The following is a 24,133-nucleotide window of genomic DNA, read 5'->3' on the forward strand; positions in this document are numbered from 1 at the left end:
AGAAAGAGAGAGAATCCCAGGCAGGCGGGATTTGAGCCCAATGCAAGCCCAACGCAGGGCTCGAACTCACAAACCATGAGATCGTAAGATCATGACTTGAGCCAAAGTCAGATGCTTAACCGAATGAGCCATCCAGGTGCCCCCAGATCTTGGTTTCTAATACTATTCTCCAGCAAAAGGAACTAGGTCTCCTGGTTGTAGGAGTGCGACAGGAAATACACAAAATGAGCCTGGAGCATCTTGTAATGCCAGAACATAAGAAATTGCTAAGACATCTGCTGGTGGGAATGTAAATTGGTGCAGTCACTCTGGAAAACAGTATGGAGGTTCCTCAAAAAATTAAAAATAGAACTACCCTACGACCCAGCAATTGCACTACTAGGTATTTATCCAAGGGATACAGGTGTGCTGTTTCAAAGGGACACATACACCCCCATGTTTATAGCAGCACTATCAACAATAGCCAAAGTATGGAATGAGCCCAAATGTCCATCGATGGATGAATGGGTAAAGATGTGGTATATATATACAATGGAGTATTACTCGGCAATCAAAAAGAAGGAAATCTTGCCATTTGCAACTACATGGATGGAACTGGAGGGTATGATGCTAAGCAAAATTAGCCAGAGAAAGACAAATATCATAGGATTTCACTCATATGAGGACTTTAAGACACAAAACAGATGAACACAAGGGAAGGGAATCAAAAATAATATAAAAAAGGAAGAGGGACAAAACGATAAGAGACTCAAATATGGAGAACAAACAGAGGGTTACTGGAGGGGTTGTGGGAGGGGGAATGGGCTAAATGGGTAAGGGGCATTAAGGAATCTACTCCTGAAATCCTTGTTGCACTATATGCTAACTAAATTGGATGTAAATTAAAAAAATAAATAAAAATTATTTAAAAAGTGCTAAGACATATACATACACACATGCACACACAGAGGCATACACACACATGCACATGTACACACACACACACACACACACACACACACACACACACACAGAGTGATGGGGGTATATCAGAGGAATACGGGAACCAACTGAAAGAGCTCCCAATGGCAAAAGCTGGAACAATCAAGCAACAACATAAAGTATCACTGGATTATACCCAAAGTATAAAATGAGTCCATAGTGATTTTCTTTGAAAGAGAAAAGTATGGAAGAGGAGGGGGTAAAAAGAGTAACTTTAAAAATGGAGAAATCTGACAAACACTACCTCAAATCAGGTGACCAAAAGTTAACATCACTAGTAAGTCATACTGATAGTATGTACCTTTGATATCATGTAATGACAGTGTCACTGTACCTCTGTGCATCTTTGTTCCCAAACATATTACCCCAGTCTAATTAATCATGAGAAAAACATCAGATATATCCTAATAAAGGGACATCCTACAAGATACATGACCAGTGCTTCTAAAACGGTCAAGGTCAGCAAAAACAAAGAAAATCTGAGAAATTGTCACAATGGAGGAATCTAAGGAGATATGACTACTAAAAGTAATGTGGTGACCTGTATAGTATCCTGCAACAGGAAAGGATATTAAGGGAAAACTAAGGAAATTTGAATAAAAAAGGAATTTAGTAAATGATAATATACTCATACTGGTTAATTTATTGTGACAAATGTACCATACTAATATAAGATACTCAAAAGAGGAACAAATTAGGTGTGGGGTATTTGGGAACTCCCTGTACTATTTTCATAATAATTCCATAAATCTAAAACTGTTCTAAAATTAAAAGTTTATTTTAAAAAACTCTTACAAGTTTCCAGAGAGAAAAAAAAAAACACAACAGATCACGTAGAGGATCAGGTATCAGAATAGTTTTAGATTTCTCAATACTAACAGTGAAATCTAAAAGATAATGAGAGAATGCCTTCAAAATTCTAAAGGAAAACAATTTTTCCTTTAGACAACTGCCAATCACGTGTAATGGCAGAATAAATATACTTACAGATATTCAAACTTTCAAATAACGTATGTTCCATGAACCTCTTCTTAGGAAGCTACTGAAGGATGTGATCCACCAACACAGGGGTATAAACCAAGAAACAGGAAGCCATAGTGGATGGGAAACAGAAAATCCAACACAGGAGAAAGTCAAAGGGAATCTCAAGGATGATGGTCAAAGTTGACCCCAAGATGATAACTATGCACCAGGCATAGAGATCAATCAGTCCAGATTGGAGCATTTTGGAGATACAAAGAGAGATTTCGGAATGCAATGAAATCTGAACATTCTGAGAAGATTTTTAGCAGGAATCTAGGAGTTGAATTAGTAATAAGAACAGGTAATCATAAACAAACAAAAAGTAATGCAATGATCAACTCTAGGGAAAACAAAGAGTGATTCAAGAAAAGAACAGCATCACAGAGACACTAGATGGTTCACCTGAAAAGAGCATGTATATGCTCGTAACAATGTAAACATTCCATTTTTATTTCACAAAAATTATGATATAAATATTTTGGGCAGATGAAGGAGATGATGTACCAGTTAGATTTTGCTAGGTTATAATGAAGAAAAAGAAAGAAAGAAAGAAAGAAAGAAAGAAAGAAAGAAAGAAAGAAAGAAAGAAAGAAAGAAAGAAAGAAAGAAAGAAAAAGAGAGGAAGGGAGGAAGGGAGGAAGGGAGGAAGGAAAAAAGAAAAAAGAAAGTGAAATCTCAGTGGCCTACAAGAACAAAAGTTCTCGTTCGTGTAACATCGCAGCATAGCTGTAGGTGAGCTATGGCCAAACTACCTATCTCCTTCATTGTAGAATCTAGGCTACAGGATCAGCCCCCTTTGGGGACATGTCCATTTTCTTGGACGCGTGTGAATTTCTCACACATGTGAATAACACAGGCCATGCAATGAATGGCTCCTGAAACTTCTGATCAGAAGTTGCATAATCACTCCTACTCACATCCCGTTGACCAAGCTAATCACATGGCCATGCTCAATGCCAATTATTCCTCCCATAGGGATGCTAAACACATGACAATGTTAACGGGAACACTATCCATTTACAGGCAGGCAATGATTCGATTGGGAACAATAATAAAACTGGTGAATGTATATATGTATTATAGTGCCAGACGGACGGTAGGTGCAGGAAAAGAGGGCTAAATGTTCACCTTGCACCAGTAGGAAGCCAGTGGAGAAGACCTCAGACTGAAAAACTCAAGAAGGAGCCATGTATGCATGTTATTTAAAAATATGGACATAAATATAATCATTCAGGAGTAGGACCTGAAGGTAGTTGCCTGTGGAGAGGAGGAAATGGGCGAGGGGGAGCAGGGGACTACTATTTTTTACGATACATTTGTAAAACCACTTGGTAAAAATAACCAAAAGGAGAAATAACAACAACGAGTCGCCGAAGTTCTTCACTGCTAAACTTCACTGTGCAGCGGTGACTTTTCATGCTGTTTTGATAGTAAGAGAGTGTAAAAAATCTTTGTACTTTAAAACAAAGAAAGTGAAATAATTGGCAGCTACTGTTATATTAACACCCCTTCAAAACCCACCGCCTGGTGTCATATATCCTCAGCGATGACACTCCTTCCTACGTAAGAGAAACCTAAATATTCTCTACTTTCTTTCAGTCTACTCTGTATTATCCAAGCCACAAAAGGATAGCATCGGAACAGAATAGGATTCAGAAGTCACACAAATGATTTGAGAATGCATCCATGTTATTACTGCGTGGGTGACTTACCTTATTAACTATGCATAATCCCGAATAACACTCAAAAAGTTTTGCCCAAACACAGATTAGTTTAGGAAAAACTGTACTGGTAGCTCTCAGAATAACAGAGCTTGGCAATAAAAAAATTTGCCTAAAATGATAAAACATGAGGCTGACCAAGAGTTAACATCCCTTTTCCTCCTCTATACTCTCAAGGTTATATGCTGCATCTTGAAAGCTGTTAAAAGTAGGAAACAGGGGGGATGCCTGGGTGGCGCAGTCGGTTAAGCGTCCGACTTCAGCCAGGTCACGATCTCGCGGTCCGTGAGTTCGAGCCCCGCGTCGGGCTCTGGGCTGATGGCTCAGAGCCTGGAGCCTGCTTCCGATTCTGTGTCTCCCTCTCTCTCTGCCCCTCCCCCGTTCATGCTCTGTCTCTCTCTGTCCCAAAAATGAATAAACGTTGGAAAAAAAAACTTTTTTTTTTAAATAAAAAAAATAAAAATAAAAATAAAAAAAGTAGGAAACAGGGGCGCCTGGGTGGCTCAGTCGGTTGAGCGTCCGACTTCGGCTCAGGTCACGATCTTGCAGTCCATGAGTTCGAGCCCCGCGTCGGGCTCTGGGCTGATGGCTCAGAGCCTGGAGCCTGCTTCCGATTCTGTATCTCCCTCTCTCTCTGCCCCTCCCCTGTTCATGCTCTGTCTCTCTCCGTCTCAAAAATAAATAAACGTTAAAAAAATTTTTTTTTTTAAAAAGTGGGAAACAAAGTAAAAACCAATCATTGTTTCATAGGAATGCAAATTTGGCCTAATATTTCCTTCTCAACTTAGCCAAGCTACATGTGAACTTTCATTTATAGGCATTACCTCACAGTTGATTTCCATAACATAATCAAAACTGGATACAAACAGTACCTTAGCCTCAAAACACCATGAATCAACTGTCAGCCTGTCAACCCCCAGACCAGGCTACTGGCTCTCATCAATACAGAATTAACAACTCCTTATGCACTCCCCAACACACAAAGTTTTGTAGAAAATGAATTCAATGACAAACTTTTAAAGACTGATGCAGCTTAAGGATAAGAGAATACTTTTTGCTACATTTCTTGGGATACTTTTCGATGTTTGGACCGGTTAAAATTTTTTTTAATATTTTTTTAAGTGGCACAAAGGGGGATGGAGTGAGAAAGGCATAGAAGAATTTAGCATGTTTTAGGAACAGTGAACAGCAGACTGTCCCCAGGACCGTGGTGTTGGGTGAGGCCAAAAGAGAGTTCCAGGAGCCAGGCTTTAAAAAGTCTCGTACTATGATGCAGGGGCTGGACTTTAAACTTAGGTGTCAGAGAGATAATCCTGGGAGCTGAAAACTCTTAGGGGTCAGAGCTAGTGGGGAGGAGGGACTGTTTGTATCCTCAGTCCTTCTTGCATTATCCGGTTTTCAATCAGAAGAGTCTGAACTACAGCAGTAACAATGGAGGTAGAGCCAATGGGATGGAGTCAAAGGTACTTAGATGGTTGTTGAATCCAGATTTGGGAACTGTTGCAAAGCGAGGTAGGATAGAAACAGGAAACAAAGCTTGATTCAGGTTAGCTTGGGCTTTAGCCCCCACACCTCACCTTGCCCCAGGACGAGCCCTCCCATGGCCTCTCGTATCGCAGAACGCATCTCCTCCATTGTCTCGATCTGATGAAGGAAGTGTGTTTGGCCAGCTCAGCCTGAACATAAATTGCCTGCACTGGTACCAGCCACACTGTCCCTCGAGCTCCCACCACTCTGGGAACAGGGACGTTGAAAATACTACAGGTGAGGCTTTAGCAGGTAAGAATAAGAGCACTGCCCCCGGCTCCCGGCTGCCACACCCCCAGAAGAGAAGCTGCTGGAAACTAAAGGGTGTGGCCAGGAAGCTGGGAAGGAAATCGAGGAAGATGTGGCACAAGACACCGTTGGCGGATAAGTCATGGTGCTGGATGTAACTTACACCCCGGCTGCCAGATCAAATGCACCCACTTCCTTTGCTGAGTAGGGAAGGCTCTACGCTGTGTGGCAGTCAAGAAGCCTCCGGCGACATCTGTCGCGGCTGACGGGGGTCAGAGATTAGAACACCCGTGACGAGGAACTAAGGTCAGGGTTTCAGTGCCCATCCTGGCCAACTGGTTTTGCACAGCCCAGCAGCTACAGATCCCATCTTGGGGTACAGCCAGGGAGGACGGATGGCCCCATACAAAATCACCCCCATTACGATTCCAAATGCATGCGCTTTGTGCCCTACACAAAGGCAGCCTGGCCCAGAAAACACTTACCATTGGGAGTGGAAGGTAGAAAGGCAGAGACGGACCACATATAGAAGCAACTGAAGCATACAAAAAGTCCCTTTAACCTCTTCCAGCTAGCAGTTCAGAAACACACAGGAAACCCTCGATATTTGCAGAGTCGTGATTTGTGGTTTCAGACCTGCACAGCACTGCTTTGCTCCTCGCTCCTCGCCGGCCCACACGGCTACACTGCAGGCAGCCAGTGTGGCAGGACCCATGTGTCTCTACAGAGCCCCCTCAAAGTGGCCTTTCAGCTCCCCTGCGTCCACGAGGAGGAGACTGTCTCTGCCCCCCACCAGTCCCCCAGATGCACCCTTTTTAACCCCTCGTGGTCGAGTCACAGATTCACATGAGGCCTGAACCGGAAGGCAGGGATCGAAGAGACCTAGCCCCCTCTGTTTCTGACTCCTGGCCCACGATTCCTGCCATCCCAGCCCCTGTCTGATGCAATCGGGAAGGAGCGTCTCCTCCTAAGCAGAGGCGGTTCTCTCTGGTTGACGTACTGTGTCTGAACTGTGACTGAGAGGGCTCCTCCATCCACCCTGCGGACAATCAGTGCCGGCGGGCTGGATCAAGAAACCCTGCCCCCGCCACCACCAACAGCAAGAATCTTCTGGGCTGGACACTGAAAGGCGGGAAGAAGAGATGGAGGGACGGGCAGAGGGCGAGTGCGGAGAGTCCACAGGGGAAGAATTTGTGCCAACCCAGCATCCAGGCGGACTTGGAGTCAAAGCCCATTCCTCCCATCCCCTCAACAAGTGTTTACCCTAGCTAGTGCAGTGGATGCAAACAGAAAAGCACTCGCGCCTCCCACAGAGGGGAATGCAATATAAGCTGCAGAGTGTACCCTCAGTCACCAGATTTTCCAAACCGCCAATCAGAGCTCTTCTGGAAAACCCAGGTCACAGAGGAACAGGCAAGATATAAAAGAACCCTGGGTGTAGGGTGACAAAGTAAGTCTTGTGTGTAGACGTGCTGGGACAGTGCAATTGGTCACCTGAATGCAGCCAGGCGCCCCACATCATCCAGTCTTCGTGAGGACCCTAGTCAAAGATGCAGAGTGCAGCAACCTACAGCGACCGGTAAGAGATTCCAGTCCTGTCTTGCTTTGAATGTCATCAGACACCACGTGATAACCCACAGAGACATTTCTCAAGGCGCTCTTTCTCCCCCACTCCCCCTAAGCGGTTCCCCACACTTCTCTGGAGCCTCGCTTTGCCACACCTTCTAAGTCCTCCCAGACGCCCAGCATGCGCCTTCTGCCTCGTCTCTCTCCTTTTTCAGTCCACAGTGCAGTGGGAGCAATTCGTTCCGGCGGGATGATCCAAGAAGTCTTCTTGGAGTGGGAGGCATGTACGGTGAATTTGAAAAGATGAGCTGCCCTTCACTAGAGGAGCACTAAGTAAAGAACCTTCGGGAGCAACACTCACGTGTGGGCTGACAAGCTGTAATGAAATGCCCTGTCATGTTCAGGGACAGCAAAGTAGCCGGGGTCAGGGTATGCAAAGATGCAGAGATGATGAGACTCAAGAGCTTGGTCAAGAGTAAATTTGGGGGTCACAAATCTGTAGACTCACTGGAGGTCTTTCGGTAGAAAGGTACGGTGAGCCAAACAGCATTCCAGGAAGACCCGCTGGTTAGGTTAGAGAGGAGGAGACCAGTATGAAATGTATTGCACCAACCCACCAAGCCAGCCTCCGTTTTAATCGATGCTCAAGACAAATGGGTTTTATTTCTAAGAGGCAGCTGTAATGGAGAAAGCTGGAAAACCAGGTGGTCTGAAATCCACACCCAGCTCTCAGGTCTCACTGTAGCATCACTGTACGGCCAGCTGCCTCGTCCACTCAATTTCTTGCCTGAACTTCGGGAAGCTGCCAAACAGTTGGGTCTGACCTTCTTGGCTTTGCCTCTGCCTTTCTTTGAGCCACAGAGACAAGCAGGGAGATGGGCCGGAGAGGCAGGGGCGGCAGGAAGAGGTTACGGGCCTGCACACGAACAAGCAGGGCACCTTAGTCAGACAGAAGTGACACGCCAGCTGAGAGCATGATATCATAAGCAGCACCGCTTGGCAAAGCGAGAAAGAAAGCATGGTTTGCACTCTGGACCCTGGTCTAATCAGCTATGCAGTCTTGCTTAATAAGACTGTTTCCTCCTGCCCATCAAAATCCTAGCCATGCTTCAAAACCCACCTCAGCCACAGAGCTGCCCTCATTCTCCCACCCTCCATGCGGTCCCCCTTCTGAACATCTATACCAGTTTGCCACCTAATTTCGATGCTGTCTCGTATTTTCTTTTTCATCTTGTTTCAACGGACATTCACGCCTTCTCCCCGATGAGGGACTATATTTCTTTTTTGAAAAATGTTTACTTATTTGAGAGAGAGAGAGGGTGGGAGAGGGGCAGCGAGAGAGGGAGAGAGAATCCCCAGCAGGCTCCACGCTCAGCAAGGAGCCTGACCCAGGGCTTGATCTCACAACCATGAGATCTGATATCAAGAGTCGGTCGCTTAACCAACTAAGCCACCCAGGTGCCCCAAGGGAATATTTTCCTTAAGGTCAGGTACCCTATCTTGTCCCAGACGTCCCCACAGCACCTAGCAGTGCATTGGGCACATATAAAGAGCTGAATACACTGTGGCTGATTTGTTTAAGTGTTTGCAAAACACAGCAGTGGTTGTATTGCTTTCTTTTCTACACCGGGAAATCCGAGAGAAGCCGGCTTTAGCAAATTGATTTGAAAAGATCTAATTTCATGTAGACAGACAAATACTGATATAGAAGTTGCTACTAGAGGGATGAGACACTTGGGCAACTTACACCATCTCTCATGGAAGGATTGGACTAACTGATCTCGAACAGGCAGGGATAAAGGATTGTTCGGAGGGGCACAAAGGTACCTAAAACTATGTTCCCCTAGAGCTCAAGCCTTGCACTCTCTTGTCTTGTTTATGGGGCTCATTTGGCCTCCCCCTGCCTCCAGGCTTTATTTGGACCAAGTTACACTTCGGCCCAACCCTGTCTGAGTCATCATACTTTCTAAATAATTGCCCTGTGGTCTGAACTGATGTGCAGGCTTGAGGCTGACAGTAGCAGGCTAACGCTGCATGCTGCAAACACGTATTTTGCCATTTACTCATACAGTGATGACGCCCAGTGCCTTTTAACTGTTTCTCTGTGTGTGCACACACGCATGTATGTGTTGTGGGCCTGCCTGAGGACCCTGCAAGCACTTGAGGGCCTGGACCACCTCTGTAGAATGGGTCATAGAAGGGCAGGGTAGGGACACCGGGACTAAGACAGATGAAAAAGACGTGGGCTAGGGGCGCCTGGGTGGCGCAGTCGGTTAAGCGTCCGACTTCAGCCAGGTCACGATCTCGCGGTCCGGGAGTTCGGGCCCCGCGTCGGGCTCTGGGCTGATGGCTCAGAGCCTGGAGCCTGTTTCCGATTCTGTGTCTCCCTCTCTCTCTGCCCCTCCCCCGTTCATGCTCTGTCTCTCTCTGTCCCAAAAATAAATAAAAACGTTGAAAAAAAAAAAATTTAAAAGAAAAAGACGTGGGCTCAATTCCTAATTCTGGGGCTTAATCCTAGCCGTGCGATCCCGAGCCAGCCCCTTGACTTCTGATGCTGGGTTTTCTCGAATCTAAAGGGTTGTTGCAAAGATTAAAAATATGTGTGAGCGCTTAGCACAGTGCCTGGCTTAGGAAAAATCAATAAATGGTAGGGAGGGTCGGGACGCCTCTGCGTATTCCCCCGAGTGGGCTTATAGCCTCGCCTCCATCCAGGCCACCCTAGGTCCAAACCCCGGCCTCAAGAGGCCTGCTGGAGGCACATTCAAGGGCAGTGAGGCTCTCTCCTACTGAAAATAGAAGAACTGGATCCATAGCAAAAAGGAGAGAGCTCAGAGGAAAAGCAAGCAATCATGCTCCTTAATGCCTTATCGAATCTGCCGAGCCCAGGACGGTACCCGACACACAGATGGCACTTGATACAAATTTTTGGGTGAATGACCAAATGAGTGAATTATCTGTTTATTGATGTGCAGGTCTCTCTGGAGTCCCTTCTCCACCTGTGGGTATGCCCTATGCTTAGTGAGCAGCAGTCAGAAGAGTCCCAACAGAAACACATTCTTCGCGTATTTAAAGGTCCCATCACTGATGTTCGATAAAACTAGGGACGTCCACAGGAAGCGACAAGGCCTGGACTGGGAGCCCAGATCAAAGAGCGTTGGCTGGGTTGTCCAAAGATACCAGTGCTCTTTTCTGTTTTAATTAAAAGCAATAATTATTTTTTTTTCTAACTACAAAAGTAATTTATGTCCATACTAGAAAAAAACTGGAAAGCGCAGAGAGGCTAGAACAAGAAAATTTTAATCTTAATCTTATTGTAATACTCACTTCCTCCAGAGTGTCTCTACACATAGATCCATTTCTATCAGAATGGAATCATACCAAAACCACCGTGTCCTTTTTTTGTTGAGCAATTCGCTTTGATCATTTTTTTTCCAAAGTACTACATATTCTCCACAGAATTTATTTTTCTTTGGTCTAGAAAAGTACTTCATTTTTTAATTAGTTTTTCACACACACAGACAGAATAAAAGGCACGGTCAAAATCACACAAACGGCAACAAAGAATAATAAACAGAATGCAAAGTAAAAGCCCCACCACCACCATCCCGCCACAGCCCCAGAGGTAACACTTAGAGGCCAATATTTTATAGCCGCTGGTGGTTGTTTAAAACCTGTAATCACAGCATATCGCTCACCTACTTAAAATCTTCCAACAGCTTCACGTTCAGAGTAAATTCCAAGCCCCTCCCCACCCCCCAGGGTCTGCTCTTTTAGGGCCTCCACTGCTCCACTGGCAGAATAAGACCCACCTTCCACCTTCTCCAAGGTGGGCCAGCCCTGGCAGGGGGCAGCTACGCCATGCATATGCCTGTCTCCAAAAGGCACTGCCTCTACATCTCCCTGGGAGCTGTGTTCTCCCTACAGGGGGAAACCGAGGCGCACTGAGTGGCAAACCATGCGAGAACAGGCCACCTCTTGGGTCCCTTCTCTGTCCTGAGGCCTCTGCGATGAACAAAGGAGCCTTTCTCTGGCTCTCACATTCACCTTCCTGTGGTGCAGGGTCACATGTGTGAGGACAAACTGACGAACGGCGTGGGTGAGAGAGCCCATCTTCTTCTTCATCTATAAAAACGGAGTGAGCGGGCCGGGTCACCAAAATCCCCTCCAGCGCTACCTCTGTTCCAGACAAGCAAAACCACGGCCACCTAGGGGACCACCACCACAGATTGGCAGGGCCCTCAGGGCGGAGGTGGCCCCGGGAGAAGGGAAGTTCTCTGAGCTGGACTCTGGCTAGGTGGCACTTCTCAGTCTCATGGATGCTCAAGAACTCCATGAAGCAGGTCGTTTGTACCCTAGTTTTACTCAACAAGAAAAAGGAGGCTCAAAAATCTTAGATATGCTCAATATGCTCAATTCCCCACTGCCGGTAACAGGCGCAGCCAGGAGCTAGAGCCAGTGGGTCCGATCCTCAGGCCTCTGTTATGCTCTGAGTATACTTTTTACTTTTTGTTTGTTTTGTTTTTTGAAGCACCTGTGAAAAGACCTTATTACAAACGCATGGAAATATTTTAGGCTTAACATGTTCTAATGCAAAACAGTAGACTCTTGAACAACACCAGTAGTTAGGTGTGCCAACCCCCCCATGCGGTCAAAAACCCACATATAACTTGATTCCCCAAAAAGCTTAACTAACAGCCTCCTGTTCCAAAAGTCTTAGCAATAATATAAACAGTTGATTAACAATGCTAAAATAAGCTAGGAAAAGAAAATGTTATTAGGAAAATCATCTTAAATAATACCTTTACAGTGCTGTACTATATTTATCAAAAAAAAAAAAAAACAAAAAACCCTGCCTATAAGTGCACCTGCACAGTTCAAAACTGTGTTCAAGGGCCACCATATAATATCCAACTCACTGGATTTTTGATATGCAATTCAGTCAACTATATATTCTATAGGATAAAACAAATTCTTGTATTAAATTGACGAGGCATGAGTTAATGAATTAGCACATTCCTAAAAACAATACAGAATCAATACTCTGACCCCCATCTGTTATCGATGAATCATGGCCTAACATAACCTCCATTCTGTCTACAGCCAAGGCTCTGAAACTTGTGAGTTCGTCAGAACCTCCAGGAAGGCTCATTACACTACAGCTCACTGGGTCCATCCCTAGAGCTTCCGGTTCCGGGTATCTCAGTAGGGAAGGGCCTGATCATCTGCATTTCTCAGAGGTTCCCAGGAGATGCTGATGTTGCTGGTCTGAGGACCCCAGTGAGAGAACCTTCTCGCCCATCTAGCTCCTACTGGCTCAAGCGTTCAACTGTCCCGGCTGTAACTGCCACTGTTTTACTGTCACCGCTTCGCTCCTGTGTTCAGGGTAGGCTGTCTACCTACTTCTCCCGCTCTGGCTCCCAGCACAAGGGAGAGCTTGGCTTTCTGCCCCATTAGTTGGCTTTCTGCTCCACACCAGCTGGCAAAGGCTGAAAGAAAAGGCCTTCTAAGTAAGCATCCCAGCAGGGAGAATTCCCTATGATGAGCCCTTGGATCAGAGGAAAGGCTGTTCCCCTTTCAAAGCATAAGATCTTCCCTTTCCCCCATACATTGGGTGTCTATTAAGTACTTGCATCTACATACAATTGGTTTCTTCACTAACCTTTTTTTTTCCAAAGCTTTGAATTCTTCAAGATGAAACGCTCTTTTTTATCCCAAAATATAGCTTTTTCAGAACTTTTTCACAGACACACACACACACACACACACACACACGCACCAACAGAATGCAACCAGGATTTTAAATAGTGGTTGCTGCACAGAAGTCCGAGAGCATGCAGCTATGGCCGTGTTTCTGTTTGGCCTGATTTCTTGCTTGGAGTTGTCAGGTATAATCAAAGGATCGCTGCTTTGGAAATAAGGAGCTAAGTTTTGGGGTTCTTCACTTGATCCCCACTCCTTTTAGGGTTGCTAGTTGACGAGAATTGCTTAAAAATCAGTTTTTTTCTTAAGGGGGAGTGCAGTGTCCTTACTGAGAGTGTTTTAACTAGCAAGGAGGCACCCCGGAGCCGGGCTGGGGAGCTGCTACACTGGACCCCTGTAAGGAGACAGATGGGCCTTTGAGGACCTCCATCTTGCCTTTCTGCCCACGTCTCCTGGGTGGTGCACGTGAGGCCATTCCAGCAGGGCAGCGATGACAAGGCCCTACCACTGGACTACACAGGCAGGCGACCCGGATCCAGTCCCAGCTCCACCCCGAAGAAGAGTGTCCCCGGGTCACTTACTTGAGCTCCAGGATGATATTTGGTTGTGTATCTACAGGGGGATGGGCCCAGATGACCTCAGAAATCCACTGCAGCCATCCTGTTCTGTTAGCAAGAACAGGAAATGGTTTTGGCCAAATGCGCTAATGAATATGCTTTTGATGTGACAATACCTTGGCGTTTGTGAACTGTGCATGACCAGGGAGGAACGGTTGTTGTCCAAAAGCTGAAGAGCCCCACCTGCCAGGGCAGGACCTTGTGGAATCAAGGTGGGGGCGCCCTCCTAGACTCTGTCCCCCAGCACCCCATGGGCCTGCTCTGACCACCACACTTCCTGCCCACGTGGCTCCCTTCGGCACAGAGAGCGAGTGAAAGAACATCCCTGCGTGGGCTGTGTGGGACAAAAAGAATCCTTTCCCTTTTCCTCCCCCTTCAGTCTGGACCTCACTGACACCCCCCTTTCTTGACATATACATATTAACTTAATATATATGTCGTTAAAAATTAATCACCGAATTGCGAACCTAAAACGAACTGAATCCTATGGCATGTAAATTATACTTTGATAAAGCAGTTAAAAACGTTCCTTAAAAATAATTGTTTAAATGTAAAGGTTTTAGGGGCGCCTGGGTGGCGCAGTCGGTCGAGCGTCCGGCTTCAGCCAGGTCACAATCTCGCGGTCCGTGAGTTCGAGCCCCGCGTCGGGCTCTGGGCTGATGGCTCAGAGCCTAGAGCCTGTTTCCGATTCTGTGTCTCCCTCTCTCTCTGCCCCTCCCCCGTTCATGCTCTGTCTCTCTCTGTCCCAAAAATAAATAAACGTTGAAAAAAAAATTAAAAAAATAAATAAATAAAAAATAAAATAAAATAAATGTAAAGGTTTTAGTTGATTTTTCTGCAATTCAGCTCTGAATCAAAACTAAGGGGACACTGGTCCAGACACTTTTGAGATGATCACACACACACACACACACACACACACACACACACATACACACACACACGCAGGACTAACACAAATGCTCAGAACCCGGGCAGAACCTGAAAGGCATCCCGAGGTCAGCAACGACAGGCATCTGAGTCAACGGACGGCTGCCGCTTCGGCAGCCAGAAAAATGATATTCCTTCGCCTTCGGGAAGCAGGGACCCTCCCAGATACTCCAAAGGGCATACAGTTCCCAATCTTCAGGGCGCTCTCGGCAGCATTTACTTTCTGATGGGACATCGAAAGAGCAAAGGAGACCACACAATGAAGAAGCCACTAGAACCTCTTCCCAGCCCTGGCCTGGTCTCTCCGGGCCAGCAACCCCCAGGTTAGCCTTGCAACTGTGGATTTTGGCAGTATCTCCACAGCATCCATCACATTTGAAGATTTTTACAGTCTGGGTATTTACTACTCCTTACACTTAAACAGGGTAGAACAGACTTCAACTTGGCATCCTTTTGTTGTTGTTGTTCTGAACTTCAAAAAGAAAATCTCCCATCTGACTATTTTTAAAATTCAGGAGACTTATACCTGTGAGACCTTGAAAATGTCTAAGTTACTTTTCTTCCTGCTGCTCTATTTTGTTTGGTCAAATCGAGCACTGCCAGTGGCAAGTTCTCTAATGATTGATTAGAGGGTGGGGTGTGGGTGGCTGGATTTTCTGGTGATGTTAGAGTGAGACAGCAATTTGTGATGAGCGAGTCAAGGAGCTGAGCTACACCAGAGGCAAGGCAGATGACTGAAGCCTCAGGCCGGGGGTGAGCGTGGGAAGCAAGGGACCCAAGCCAGGAAAAAATCAGATGCAGTGGGTTCATTTATTTTGACAAACCTTTTCTTTGTAATCATCTGTAATAAGACCACAGTATATTGTGCCGTGTGTATGATATATTCCGAGAAGGTAATGAAGTCTGGGGGACAGGCAGCATAACTCAGCTCCCAGCTAGTAAATCCTTGCATAGAAGTAAGCTAAAGTCAGAGGTGTGTGTGTGCGTGTGTGTGTGTGTGTGTGTGTGCGCGTAAAAATTATGGAGCTGGTACATTAGCAAGGGCAAAAATTAGCCAAGTTCTACTACTGCATTGAGATTTAGAACATCAGAGTACAGTGACTACATTTTTCTGTAGAGATCTTTACAGCTATTTGAAATTATGAACCCATAATATGCAAATGCACAGGGCTAAGAAATACACATTCTTGGCAGAGACTGAAGATGTTATAATGTGTGCTGTAAACGGCAACGCATGTGTGTATAAAATCCATGCGCACATACTAACTGGTCGATTATCCCCTCTAAAACCACACATAAATTCTCTTGACAGGAATTGGAATTTTGCACACATCCCAAGAATGAACAGACTCTTAATGTGCTGTGTGTGTATGGATGGAGTACGAAAAAAAAAAAAAAAAACAACAACAGAATGGGTCACTAGGCTAAGAGAGCTTTCTGAAACTCAAGCGTGGCCACAAAGGAACGTGGGGCTATAGTTTCCTTTTGAACATGATATGATACTATTAGTCGTAGTTGATAATATTTATTAAGGTCTGGGCTCTGTGACAGCCACTATACTGGGTGTTTACCACTTATGATCCCATTTAAGGAGGGAATGAGAGAGAGAAAGAGAAGAGGAGAGAAGGGGAGTGTGTGTGTGTGTGTGTGTGTGTGTGTGTGTGTACAGGCAAGCACATACCTCCTATTGAAAGGCTTTACCCTCTGTCAAATGGCTACAATGTAACAATTTACAATGGTGAAAATGTTAGTTGTCCGTGAGGCAGGCAAGAAGGGGAACTAGGTCATCCAGGTACTCGCTGGCCGGCCGGGGAAGGGTCCTAGTACAAAGATGTGTCCTTTTGTGGTGACACTACTTCAGACCTGCAGCCAAAATCTATGCAATGGCCATTCCTGAGCAAAGAGCAGAAAACTAGGCAACCGCAGTCCAGAATCTGAGAAAGAGGTAACAAATTCCCAAAATAGAATGTTGCTGAGTCAGGTCTGTGCAAATGCAGGGTCTTGAAAATTGTAAGGAAGGAAAAGAAAAGCCTTTAGTTAAACAATGGCTTTTAATGACTTCTGCAAATAGGTGCCGCTCAGCCAGGTGGCTCGGTCTGGTGCATCAGAATCTGTCATGAGAAATTTCTGGCAAAGCAACGAAGACAGAACACAGTGTGATTTAGTTTTCCATAATGTAAGCAGAAATGTTACTTTATCAGATAATTCACTTTTACAACGTTCCTCTCCACCCCCACCCCCCTCAAAAGCAGTTTAAGAAAATATCCAGGGCTCCGGGTAGACAAAGGCAAGCTCATACTCCCCGATCTTCCAATGGCTGGCAGGACAGCAGGAGGGGTTTCGCCCTCCGCTTTCTCTTCTGTACGACCCGGCCTGTGCACACAGTTTCTGAGTTTTGGAAACCAGCTGAAGTCTGATTTGGCAGATGATCTGCAGAATGGGCACAAGCACATCTAACATCAGAGGGCAGCCAGAAATGGGAGGCACTTCCTTCCCTCCGGGAGCTTTCTATATTTTGCAAAGTAGAAGCAAGGAACCTGAGATGGACATCAGTTCATCTGCTGAGTTTTGAATCTAATAATGCTTCATCATGGCACAGATTCCTAAGTCACAGATACCAATGGTCAGGAAAATAACAGGCAGGCTTTTTTGTTCAAGTGGTTTGTATTTATTTGTAAATCAGTACTAGGTCAGAGAAACCTTGAGATTTCAAAGATGGATATAAATCCTCTGGGGGAAGCTTATGCAAACATAGGCCTTGGAATGGGGTCCTTGAATCTCTCCAGAACATCTCACCACCTAACCACTGCACAGAATTTCCTAGCCTCCCAAATCCTTTCTTCTGTTTCTGTCCATGCATCACCCCAACAACACGTATTGTTTGGCCCACATCACACAGAGGATAACAAGAGACGAATTCTCATCCTTGACGAATTCTCATGAACCACAAAGTCATGAGCAAGTGGTTCTCATAGAAGTTGAAATAGAGAACCATCCATCTACAGAATTCTAAGACATGGGTAAATGCACACCTCTGGGATTTTAGTGACCTGGTATTCCTATGTGCTGGTAGTTGCATTTTTACAACAGTGTTTTAAGTAGCTCCCAAAAAAGCAATTTCTTAAAATGCCATAGGAAACAGGTATTGGTCAATGAGTAAAAAATCCTCCCAGTTGGAAAACACAAATCAAAACCACAATGAGATACCACCTCACACCTGTCAGAATGGCTAACATGAACAACTCAGGCAACGACAGATGTTGGCAAGGATGCGGAGAGAGAGGTTCTCTTTTGCATTGTTGGTGGGAATGCAAACTGGTGCAGCCACTCTGGAAAACAGGATGGACGTTCCTCAAAAAGCTAAAAATAGAACTCGCCTACGACCCAGCAATTGCACACTAGGCATTTATCCAAGGGAGACAGGTGTGCTGTTTCGAAGGGACACATGCACCCCGATGTTTATAGCAGCACTATCAACAATAGCCAAAGTATAGAAAGAGCCCAAATGTCCATTGATGGATGAATGGATAAAGATGTGGTATATATATACAATGGAGTATTACTTGGCAATCAAAAAGAATGAAGTCTTGCCATTTGCAACTATGTGGATGGAACTGGAGGGTATTATGCTAAGTGAAATTAGCGAAAGAGAAATATATGACTTCACTCATATGAGGACTTTAAGAGACAAAACAGATGAACATAAGGGAAGGGAAGCAAAAATAATATAAAAACAGGGAGGGGGACAAAACATAAGAGACTCTTAAATATGGAGAACAAACAGGGTTGCTGGAGGGGTGGTGGGAGGGGGGCTGGGCTAAATGGGGAAGGGGCATTAAGGAATCTCTTCCTGAAATCCTTGTCGCACTAGATGCTAACTAACTTGGATGTAAATTAAAAAAATAAATGAAATTTAAAAATCCTCCCAGTTTGCTTCTAGACTGAAATACATGTTTCTAATCATTGATAGGAAGTGGATTATTTCTTCCCAAATTCTTATTGTTTAATGCAAAGGTCAACAGGATGACATCCCCTGAAGCACACGAGAACTGAGCTAAAGCAGGTCAAACTAAACAATAAACAAACAAACAAACAAACAAACAAACTGGACAGAGGGGATAAACACCTTGTGAGTTAAGATCTGCTGACCCTTAACTTGGGAGTTAACAGCTTGGGAGTTGAGCCTGACCCCCCTTAACAAAATGGATTTCCTCCTGCGTCCTACCCAGGCCTTCCTGCCGAGGGGACACTTCTTCAACGAGCATGACACAGGTCATGTTGAAACTTACACCATCTCTTTACATCCCTCCCTGAATACTCTCCAGGAAACTCAGTGTCCATTTAAGTGAAGCGTAAGAATAGGGGTTCTGGAATTTGAACAGATGGGCAGTGGCTGAGAGACGCAGCGGAGAGGAATCAGGGACATGATGTCCCAAGCTGTGGTCAGAAAGCCTTGCTGCTCGCACACAGCCAGTCGGCCCAGAGCCCCCTCCCGGGCACCCTGTACCTCCCCCTCCCCCACCACCTGCCCAGCACATAGTAGGAACTCCAGAAACACGGGTTTAATACACGACTGCCGACAAGGCAACTAACTCATTTTCCAGAAAGTTCAATGCAAAAAATTGTCTATTCTCCTCTTAACCCTCAAACAGGTAAGCAACTTTATTCTTTGAAATTTTATTCTTTATTTTGCGAACAATAAATCAGCAAATTTAAAATGCTGTCGATGTGTCGATAGAAAACTCAAGGATTGCTTTCATAACAAAAATCATTGGGTAAAAACCAAGAGTATTATAGGGGCGCCTGGGTGGCTCAGTCGGTTGAGCATCTAACTTCGGCTCAGGTCATAATCTCATGGTTTGTGGGCTCGAGCCCCACGTCGGGCTCTGTGCTGACAGCTCAGAGCCTGGAGCCCACTTCGAATCCTGTGTCTCCCCCTCTCTCTGCCCCTCCCCCACTTATGCTCTGTCTCTATCAAAAATAGATAAATGTAAAAAAAAAATTTTTTTTTTTTAAACCAAGAGTATTATATAAGCAAAAGACTGGAAACATCTAAAATCTCTAACTCTAAGGGGCTGGTTCACTAAGTCAAGGAATACCCACACAATGGAATCTATGTAGTGCAAACAAACAAGCAAAAAACAACGAAGAAGTTCTTTATAGTCGGAGAGTCAGATGTGCCCAAGATTTTGTGTTCAGTGGAAAATGTAAAGTGAGGCACCTGGGTGGCTTGGTCGGTTAAGCGTCCGACTTCGGCTCGGGTCCTGATCTCACGGTCCGTGAGTTCGAGCCCCGCGTCGGGCTCTGGGCTGACAGCTCAGAGCCTGGAGCCTGTTTCAGATTCTGTGTCTCCCTCTCTCTCTGCCCCTCCCCTATTCATGCTCTGTCTCTCTCTGTCTCAAAAATAAATAAATGTTAAAAAAAAAAATTTTTTTTAAATGTAAAGTGAAATATAGGGTTGTGGTACACTTCCATTTGGGTAAAAACCTTCAAAAATACAGACACGTGTACGTACACCTGCACGCGTGTATACATACTTTCTTATATGTTCACAACGTGTCTTTACGCTGAAGAGACCAGTGACAGCAGTTGCCTCAAAGTAAGGGGACCAAGAGACGAGGAGAGAGAAAGATGTTTCGTTTTGAATACCCTTTTGTACCTTTTGAATGTTAAACCATGTAAGTATTGACCTATTCGCAAAAATTAAATTAAAAATTCAAGGCAAACAATGTGTGGAAAAGTAATAAAAAATCTAGTTTAGGAAAACATACAAGAGAAATCCTCATTTAAAAAAATGGTTCACGGCAGCCTGTTGAGTCATCTGTAAACTGTGGAGGAGACGAAATCTGGGGAGGAAGCCCTGTGTGGCAGAAACGATGCCCCGGCAGCCGTGGCCACCTCCGCGGCCTTGACGGGCAACCGGAGGGCACTGGGGCCTCTCTGACCCTCCGTCTCCTCATTTGTGAATGGAAGTGTTTGGACCAGCCCTTAAAGCAGGCAGGCCCCTTCCCTGTGTGGGAATCAGAGGTCCTCAGGTAGATACACCTAGTCACTTGACGAGCATCTAATTTAACAAAAAGAGACACTCCTTTCAAAAGAGAAAGAGAGTCTGTCTGTGGCAGGGAGATAAAAACCTCAAATCCCTCCTCGCCAGAGTGCAATAAAACCAATGTGTCTGACTTCGGGAGCTTAAAATACATTTGCGGACACACCCTTCCCTCCAAACACACCTGCTGCCTTTTTCCTCCCTCTTCCCACATCCTTTCTGGACAGGCCGAGTGCCCGTGGATGACAGAGCTGGAAGATTTCCTTTTTTGTTCTAATGTTTCCTGCGGGCCCCTCCCCTCTTTTATGCCTGCCATTCACAGCCATCTGGGATGACCCAGGAACAAGAAGACGCTTCAGGATTTAAAGACAATGAAAATACGTCGCTTTTTACAAATAATAGTTAGCACTCAGCTCCCTCGGTCCCCAGAACATACTTTTAAAATTTTTTTTTTTTTTTCAACGTTTATTTATTTTTGGGACAGAGAGAGACAGATCATGAACAGGGGAGGGGCAGAGAGAGAGGGAGACACAGAATCGGAAACAGGCTCCAGGCTCTGAGCCGTCAGCCCAGAGCCCGACGCGGGGCTCGAACTCACGGAGCGCGAGATCGTGACCTGGCTGAAGTCGGACGCTTAACCGACTGCGCCACCCAGGCGCCCCCTTTTTTTTTTTTTTTTTTTAATTTTTTTTTTTTTTCAACGTTTATTTATTTTTGGGACAGAGAGAACATACTTTTAAATAAAGGCAACGTAATGGTGGTGAGAGGATATTGGCCATTGCTAGAGAGGCTTACGTGTCTCTCTAAATTGTCCAGACAGAACTTTCTACGACGTACTTGAAAATGTGGGGCCTGGACAATCTCTCTGCCGCCCAAACTTTCTCTCCAAGCCGCATCTCCAACCTCTTCCAAGTTAGGAAGTGGCTAAGTCTGTTTTCCATGGCTTTCTCTTAGGAAATGAGAGCCAAGAATGGTTGTTGGAGGTAATGTCAGCTCATTTTACAGATGGAGAAACTGAGGCCTGTATGGGTGGGAAGGCTCCCTCAGGCATACACAACACACCCGCCACTGGGCCAGGACAAAAGTCAGGCCCCGCAAGCCTTTGCTTCTTCCCTAAGGTACTGGCTTTCACTCGTTCCTGCCCAGAGACCCAGCTGTCTTCCCCCGCCCCGCCCCGTAACACCAGCCCCCCCAGACCGGCCCACCTGACCTGGGCCCCAGGCTGGCTGCGCTGACCCGGGGGACCGCTGAGCACCTGCAATGGGACAAGGGGCACATAGAGAAATGGTGACACTTTGGATATATTGGGTTAAACTACATGCATTTCCTTTTCACTTTTTACTTCTGCTTCCTTTTACTTTTTTTTTTTTTTTTTTTTTTTAATGTGGCTACTGGGAAACTTCAAATGACATAGATGACCCACGCTATATTTTTACCAGGCTGCCCTGCTCCAGGTCCTGTGCTGTTACCCATTTAGCTCCCAGTCAGCAGAACTGACCTGCCCCATGTGCCACTCTCTGTGTGGCCAGTCTCTGTTCTAAAGACCAACTCATGCCCAGGAGTTGAGGAGTAAATAATGTGCCCCCGCCAGTGACATCTAGAACGAGCCTCTGGAGCCTCAGGGTGATTTTCGCAAGCGTATCTCCCCTTCCATGGGAGGGACGGAGGGGGGGATTCTGGCACCCCTCACGTGACATTGATTCTACCCTCATGAACAGTGGCTTCCCAATGGTCATCTTTCCTGTAGACGGGATTTTTATCCCCTTGAAGTATGGTGGTAGCTTGGGGAGGAGGAAGAAAACAGTCTTAGATGTTTGGGGGCCCCAATCCTCTGCCTTCCCTCCTCTCCCTTCAGGTTTGGAGTAGAATTCACAATCGCATGAATAACAGTGGCTTCCACGTTATACACATGCCTCAGTCTTTGTCGGGAGTCCTGCCGTGTCTTTGTAGCGTGTCATCTCATTTCCCCATCCACCCCGTGAATCTGGCGTCCAACATTTTCTAGACGAGGAAACTAGAGCTTTGAGACGTTATGCAACATGCCCAACGTGATCAGAAAAAGTGGCCAAGCCACAGGATTCAGGTCTGATCAGCTCCAAAACCCATGCTCCTCACCGTCCCTTAACTTCTTGAGGCCTCAGTGTCCCCACCTGCAGTACGGCCATGGAGGGAGGGTGGAGCTCTGGGACCCACGAGGGCCCATCCTCCCCGGAACTGGGTTCTGGGCTCATGAGGAGCCGCCATTTTGAAGGGCCTCCAGCTCCTGGTGGAGCTACACCCCTCATCCTGGGCTGACAGACTTGTTCTCTCAACTCTGAGGCTCCACACAGCCCGCTCACCTGCCTGGGTGCCCTCTCCCTCTTGTCTCCAGGGAATTAGGCATCTCTAGCCCCTTATATCAACACTCCACCTAAACGTCACCTCCTCCAAAAACCCCCCAAAACTGGTAAGTCAGAGAAGTGCTTCTCGTGTTGCCCTTTCCCGCTTCCCAGGACGTGACGATCTTCCTCACCCCTTCACCCCCAGGGCCCTGCCCTCCCTTGTCAGCCAAACTCACTCCCCAAAGAGGCCCTGACATGGCCAGACATGGTCTCATCCTCCCAATCATGGTCTCTCCTCCCAAGGAAGGCTTCTGCATTTCCTTCATTCAGCAAAATATTTCCTGAGCACCTAGTTGTCTCCAGACATTCATGCCCTAAACACACTAATCCAATGACGTGGGCTCATACTTCTCAAGATTGTCCTGCTATTTTTACTTTTAGGTCAAGGAATGATTAGTGAATGGGTACTAGGTTTGGTTTTTTGCAGGCATGTAATAGTTAAATCAAGTATGATACGTAATTTGAAGGAATGCTACACATCTATTAAAATATGTTTCTATAGAACATGATGGTGTTGGTAAATGTGATAGAATGCTCAGTAAGGAGATATGGTGATGTCTCTCTTCACACAGTGATGGAGAGAGATAAGGAGTGAGCAGTAACTTCCTAAGTGCTTTGGCCATGTGTTGGGGGTGGGGACTGTTTTCCTAATTTAAACCGTAGAAGGTAAAGCTCACTGAAATCTTCTCCGCCAGTGGGGAAATGTGGAAAATACATTTTCTTCTAAATATCAGTGATTCACGGTGGGAATGGCTCAGACTCCCAAGAGAAGAAACCTTTCCGTTTATTAAGAGATGGCATGAGGGGTGCCGGGGTGGCTCAGTCGGTTAAACGTCCGACTTTGGCTCAGGTTGTGATCTTGCAGTTTGTGAGTTCGACCCCGTGTCGGGCTCTGTGCTGACAGCTCGGAGCCTGGGGCCTGCTTTGGATTCTGTGTCTCCCTCTCTCTCTGCCCACCCCTGCTCACACACTTTCGCTCTCTCTCTCTCTCTCAAAAATAAATAAACATTAAAAAAAATTAAAAAGAGATGGCATGAATTTGAAGCACCTGTGTGGCTCCGTCAGTTACGAGTCAGTTTCTTGATTTCAGTTCAGTTCATGATCTCATGGTTCCTGGGATTGAGCCCTGCATGGGGCTCTGCACTAACAACACAGGGCTTGCTTGGGATGCTCCGTCTCCCTCTCTCTCTGCCCCTCCCAGTTTGCACGCTCGCTCACACACTTTCTCTCTCTCTCTCTCAAAACAAATAAATAAGCATTTTTGAAAAAAGAGGTGGCATGAGTTTTAAACGTTTCAGAAAACCACATTTAATCTTAAGATACGTTTATATGTGTGGGGGGGGGTGTGTGCATACACATGCGTGTGGGTTTTGGTGGGAACAGGAAAAAAGA

At 45.8% G+C, this 24,133-nt stretch overlaps 1 protein-coding gene and 1 long non-coding RNA gene across 2 annotated transcripts in view; one reads left to right on the forward strand and one right to left on the reverse strand.

Annotated features, from left to right (window-relative positions):
* The window catches only part of ZBTB7C (zinc finger and BTB domain containing 7C), a 352,927-nt gene that overhangs the window by 322,982 nt on the left and 5,812 nt on the right, over positions 1–24,133 (reverse strand). The gene's annotated exons all lie outside the window — the stretch shown is intronic.
* LOC123588269 lies at positions 11,989–15,696 on the forward strand. Its single transcript, XR_006707786.1, has 2 exons — positions 11,989–13,940; positions 14,204–15,696. It is a non-coding gene; the product is annotated as an uncharacterized LOC123588269 (long non-coding RNA).

The sequence above is a fragment of the Leopardus geoffroyi genome, chromosome D3 (genome assembly GCF_018350155.1).
Source record: "Leopardus geoffroyi isolate Oge1 chromosome D3, O.geoffroyi_Oge1_pat1.0, whole genome shotgun sequence".
In the NCBI taxonomy this organism is placed as follows: Eukaryota; Metazoa; Chordata; class Mammalia; order Carnivora; family Felidae; genus Leopardus; species Leopardus geoffroyi.